This window comes from Bison bison, unplaced genomic scaffold (genome assembly GCF_000754665.1).
Source record: "Bison bison bison isolate TAMUID 2011002044 unplaced genomic scaffold, Bison_UMD1.0 scf7180017861046, whole genome shotgun sequence".
NCBI classification, from domain to species: domain Eukaryota; kingdom Metazoa; phylum Chordata; class Mammalia; order Artiodactyla; family Bovidae; genus Bison; species Bison bison.
The window spans coordinates 1,876,733-1,882,865 of record NW_011491618.1 but is presented as its reverse complement, the minus strand read 5'-3'; the positions used below and the strand labels follow the sequence as shown (position 1 = coordinate 1,882,865).

The 6,133-nt window shown below is 45.6% G+C and overlaps 1 protein-coding gene across 1 annotated transcript in view; it reads left to right on the top strand.

The window, feature by feature from the left end:
* The window catches only part of DBF4B (DBF4 zinc finger B), a 28,814-nt gene that overhangs the window by 3,743 nt on the left and 18,938 nt on the right, over nucleotides 1–6,133 (top strand). The gene's annotated exons all lie outside the window — the stretch shown is intronic.

Below are 6,133 nucleotides of genomic sequence, written 5' to 3'. Positions count from 1 at the left end.
TCCAAAATCACTGCTGATGGTGATTGCAGCCATGAAATTAAAAGACGCTTTCTCCTTGGAAGGAAAGTTATGACCAACCTAGATAGCATATTAAAAAGCAGAGATATTACTTTGCCAACAAAGGTCCATCTAGTCAAGGCTATGGTTTTTCCAGTGGTCATGTATGGATGTGAGAGTTGGACTGTGAAGAAAGCTGAGCGCCGAAGAATTGATGCTTTTGAACTGTGGTGTTGGAGAAGACTCGAGAGTCCCTTGGACTGCAAGGAGATCCAACCAGTCCATTCTGAAGGAGAGCAGTCCTGGGTGTTCATTGGAAGGACTGATGCTAAAGCTGAAACTCCAATACTTTGGCCACCTCATGCAAAGAGTTGACTTATTGGAAAAGACCCTGATGCTGGGAGGGATTTGGGGCAGGAGGAGAAGGGGACGACAGAGGATGAGATGGCTGGATGGCATCACCGACTCGATGGACATGAGTTTGAATGAACTCTGGGAGTTGGTGATGGACAGGGAGGCCTGGTGTGCTGTGATTCATGGGGTTGAGGAGAGTCGGACACAACTGATCAACTGAACTGAACTGATGGTAAGTCTCTGTTTAACTTTGTGAGGAACTGGCAGACTTTCCCTGTTGGCTACACCATTTACATTCCCACCAACAAAGTATGAGGATTCCAGTTCTGCAGGTCCTCACCAACACTTGTTATTACCTGTCTTTTTTGTTAAAGCCATCCTAGTGCGTTTGGCATGAGACCCTATAGTTCAGGGTTTAGAGCGCTGGTCTTATAAACCAGGTGTCAGGAGTTCATATCTCCCTGGGGCCTGCTAAGCAATTCTCTTATTGGGCTTCCCTCGTGGCTCAGACGGTAAAGAATCTGCCTGCAATGCAGGAGACCTGGGTGTGATCCCTGGGTTGGGAAGATCCCCTGGAGGAGGGAGTGGCAACCCACTCCAGTATTCTTGCCTGGAGAATCCCCATGGACAGAGAAACCTGGCAGGCTAAAGTCCATGGGGTTGCAAAGAGATGGACACGACTGAGGAACTCAGCACACAGACAGTGGGTTTGAAGTGGTATCTCTTTGTGTTTTCAATTTACATTTTCCTAACAAGGCTAATCCGGAGAAAGCAATGGCACCCCACTCCAGTACTCTTGCCTGGAAAATCCCATGGACGGAGGAGCCTGGTAGGCTGCAGTCCATGGGGTCGCTAGGAGTTGGACACGACTGAGTGACTTCACTTTCACTTTTCACTTTCATGCATTGGAGAAGGAAATGGCAACCCACTCCAGTGTTCTTGCCTAGAGAATCCCAGGGACGGGGGATCCTGGTGGGCTGCTGTCTATGGGATCACACAGAGTCGGACATGACTGAGGTGACTTAGCAGCAGCAACAAGGCTAATGACCTTGTGTATCTTTTCATGTGCGTATTGGTCATTTGTATACCTTTGGAGAAATGTCTATCTGTTGCTCATTTTTAAATGATTTTTTTTTTTTTTTTACTATTTGAAGTGTTTTTTAACTATCGTATTTTTTTATATCCCTTATCTTCAATTAATTATTTTATTTACCTGCTGTTCTTCTTTTATGTTTCTAGTAAGCTCCTTGCCTTCTTGAGATATTTATTATGCTTTAAAATTCTCCTTTCTGTCTGGTCCATTACTTATGACAGAAGGGCACCGATGCCAGAGAAAGCTTCTTTTATAGTACTTGCCTTCTTTGGTTGCCTCATATTTTCTTAGAAGCTAATGTTCCCTTGAGATTGCTAGCCACTCTAACTGATAATGTGCACCTGGAAGGAAGATGCAAAAGCTTAGGTTCTGTGTTATGCTCCTCCTTTGAGTTCAGGGATTGGGGTTTGGTTAGAAGAGGAAAACCACCCTAAGGTGGGAAGCCCCTGGTTCCAGTGTGGGCTCAGTCACCACCGGCCTCTAATACACATGTTGCCTTGTACTGCTCATTTGCAAGAGCTGCTGTTTTCCTTAAGTTGTAATTTCCTGATTCACCAAATGAATAGTGAGGAGGGAGGGAAGCTCATTTGTGCCAGCCAGCTCACTGACCTCCTTGACTTCACAACTCCCCTTGACCCTGACCTTTTGTTAACTGCTTCACACTCACACACTCATACTCACATACACTCACACTGCCTTGATGTTAGCCTGCTGTCTCTGGTCGGTGCTGGCACTGGCTACAGGCGGCAGGGGCCCACTGAGCACAACTAGAAGCCCTTCTCCGGTCTCACCCTCCTGCGAGTCCTGGCGCTCTTCCGCTTTAGGCTTGCTGTTCACCCAGAGCAGCACTGCCCTCACCCGCACGCCAGTGTCTGACTCTGCCATTCATCTCATCTAATTCCTTCTTTCCTCAGAGATTTCCCTAGGATTAGGTCCTGTGGAGAAAGTTGTAGGCCTGTGTGAATGTCAAAAGGGCTTACTCTGAGAATGCCTTCTATACAAATATTGAATCATTATGTTGTATCCCCTGGAACTAATATAATGTTGTATGTCAGTTAGACTGCTCAATAAAAGGAAAAAGAGGACCTTCCCTGGCAGTTCAGGGGTTTAGACTTCACCTCCCAGTGCAGGGGTTGCCGGTTCAGTCCCTGGTTGGGGAGCTATGACCCCACATGGCTCACCTTCTAGAGAAGATGGCCTTAGGGAGGGACCCAGAATGGCTACAGTTAGAATAATGCCCTGGCCTGACATCCAGCTGGTATTCCTGGTATGGCTGGATCAGATGTTTCTGGCCAGTCTCCATCCTGAGTGCTTATTAAGTATTTGAATAACTCTTAAAATACCATTACCTGACACCATTTATGATATTTTACGTAACCCATATGGACTGCCCATGAGAGTGGGTGTTTATTATTACCACTATTTCAGAAGTGAGGAAATACAGACTGAGACATCCTAAGTAAGATTACTGTAAGATTACTTACTTAAGATTACATCCTAAGTAAGATTTAGGGTTACACAGCTAGTAAGAGATGGAAGCAGGACTCAGAACAAAGGCCTTTTCTGTTAAATGCCAAGCTGACTTTCCAGTTTTCAGTCTCTAAATACCTAGGACTTTCAGGAAAAGGGAGGTTTACAGGACCAGAGGGTGAATGCTTGAAGGTCAGATGCTAGCTGAGGATGGGAAAGCAGGATCTAGTTTAAGCATTATGGGAATGTACAGATGGGACTGCAGCCATGAAATTAAAAGATGCTTACTCCTTGGAAGGAAAGTTATGACCAACCTAGATAGCATAATCAAAAGCAGAGACATTACTTTACCAACAAAGGTTCGTCTAGTCAAGGCTATGGTTTTTCCTGTGGTCATGTATGGATGTGAGAGTTGGACTGTGAAGAAAGCTGAGCGCCGAAGAATTGATGCTTTTGAACTGTGGTGTTGGAGAAGACTCTGAGCGTCCCTTGGACTGCAAGGAGATCCAACCAGTCCATTCTGAAGGAGATCAGCCCTGGGATTTCTTTGGAAGGAATGATGCTAAAGCTGAAACTCCAGTACTTTGGCCACCTCATGCGAAGAGTTGACTCATTGGAAAAGACTCTGATGCTGGGAGGAATTGGGGGCAGGAGGAGAAGGGGACGACAGAGGATGAGATGGCTGGATGGCATCACTGACTTGATGGACGTGAGTCTGAGTGAACTCTGGGAGTTGGTGAGGGACAGGGAGGCCTGGCATGCTGCGATTCATGGGGTCGCAAAGAGTCGGACACGATTCAGTGACTGATCTGATCTGATCTGATCACATGTAAGTCAAACATCTCTTCCCAGGGACTTCCTTGGTGGTGCCGTGGCTAATACTCCAAGCTCCCAATGCAGGGGGCCTGGGTTCAATCAGTGGTCAGGGAACTAGATCCCACATGCCACAGCTAAAGATCCCACCTGACGAAACTAAGACCCAGTGCAGCCAAATTTAAAAAAAAAATCTCTTCCCCAAGTAGTTTTTGGTCTAATGGAGTGAGTAAACAAGAATATGAAGCTGAAAATACTACAAGGACAGATAATAAGTAATTTGTAACTCAGAAAAAGAAAAATAGTATCTCATCAGGGCAAGCAGGGTTTAACTGAGGAGGTCCAATTAAAAGCCTGACTGGATGGTAGATAGGAGAGTTGCAGGAATTTATAAAATCAAAGTTTTGTAGAAAACTTTTTAAAATATCAGGTCCAGGGGCTTCCCTGGTGGCTCAGTGGTAAAGAATCCACCTGCCAATGCAGGAGACACAAGTTCGATCTCTGATCTGGGAAGATCTCACACGCCTCAGAGCAACTAAGTCCGTGCCGCACAACTATTGAGCTTGTGCTCTGGAGCCCGGGAACTGCAACCATTGAGCCCATGTGCCGCAACTGTTGAAGTCCACGTGCCCTAGAGCCCATGCTCCACAACACGAGAAGCCAGTGCAGTTAGTGTCTGTCCTCTTAGTTTTGTCAGGCTCATATGTTTGTTTACTCTCTCCTTTGGGTCCACCTCTGACTTCATTGGAGAAGGAAATGGCAACCCACTCCAGTGTTCTTGCCTAGAGAATCCCAGAGACGGGGAGCCTGGTGGGCTGTCATCTATGGGGTCGCACAGAGTCGGACATGACTGAAGCAACTTAGCAGCTGGACTGCAGCACGCCAGGCTTCCCTGTCCATCACCCACTCCTGGAGCTTGCTCAAACTCATGTCCATCAAGTTGGTGATGCCGTCCAACCATCTCATCCTCTGTTGTCCCCTTCTCCTCTTGCATTCAATCTTTCCCAGCAACAGGGTCTTTTCCAATGAGTCAGTTCTTCGTATCAGGTGGCCAAAGTATTGGAGCTTCAACTTCAGCACAAGTCTTTCCAATGAATATTCAGGACTGATTTCTTTCAGGATTGACTGGTTTGATCTCCTTGCAGTCCAAGGGACTCTCAAGAGTCTTCTCCAACACCCCAGTTCAAAAGCATCAATTCTTTGGCACTCAGCTTTCTTTATGGTCCAACTCTCACATCCATACATGACCCCTGGAAAAACCATAGCTTTGACTAGACAAATCCTTGTCAGCAAAGTAATGTCTCTGCTTTTTAATATGCTGTCCAGGTTAGTCATAGCTTTTCTTCCAAGGAGCAAGCATTTAATTTCATGGCTGCAGTCACCATCTGCAGTGATTTTGGAGCCCAATAAAGTCTGACTGTTTCCACTGTTTCCCCATCTATTTGCCGAGAAGTGATGGGACCAGATTCTATGACCTTAGTTTTTTGAATGTTGAGTTTTAAGCCAGCTTTTTCATTCTCCTCTTTCACTCTCATCAAGAGTCTCTCTAGTTCTTCTTGGTTTTCTGCCATAAGGGTGGTGTCATCTGCATACCTGAGGTTATTGATATTTCTCCCTGCCATCTTGATTCCAGCTTGTGCTTCATCCAGCCCAGCATTTCTCATGATGTACTCTGCATATAAGTTAAATAAGCAGGGTGACAATATACAGTCTTGACTTACTCCTTTCCCAATTTGGAACCAGTCCATTGTTCCATGTCTGGTCTTAACTGTTGCTTCTTGACCTGCATACAGATTTCTCAGGAGGCAGGTCAAAGTGGTCTGATATTCCCATCTCTTTAAGGATTTTCCACAGTTTGTTGTGATCCACACAGCCAGTGAAGGAGAAGTAGATGTTTTTCTGGAATTCTCTTGCTTTTTCTATGATCCAATGGATGTTGGCAATTTAATCTCTGATTCTTCTGCCTTTTCTAAATCCAGCTTGAACATCTGGAAGTTCTCAGTTCACATACTGTTGAAGCCTGGCTTGGAGAATTTTGAGCATTACTTTGTTAGTGTGTGAGATGAGTGCAATTGTGCAATAGTTTGAACATTCTTTGGCATTGCCTTTCTTTGGGATGAAAACTGACCTTTTCCAGTCCTGTGGCCACTGCTGAGTTTTCTGAATTTACTGGCATATTGAGGGCAGCTATCAGGGCTTCCCTGATAGCTCAGTTGGTAAAGAATCTGCCTGCAATGCAGGAGACCCTGGTTCGATTCTTGGGTTGGGAAGATCCACTGGAGAAGGGATAGGCTACCCACTCCAGTATTCTGGCCTGGACAACTGGGGTTGCAAAGAGTCGGACACAACTGAGTGACTTTCACTTTCACTTTTTAAATTAATTAATTAATTAATTTGGCTGCCCCG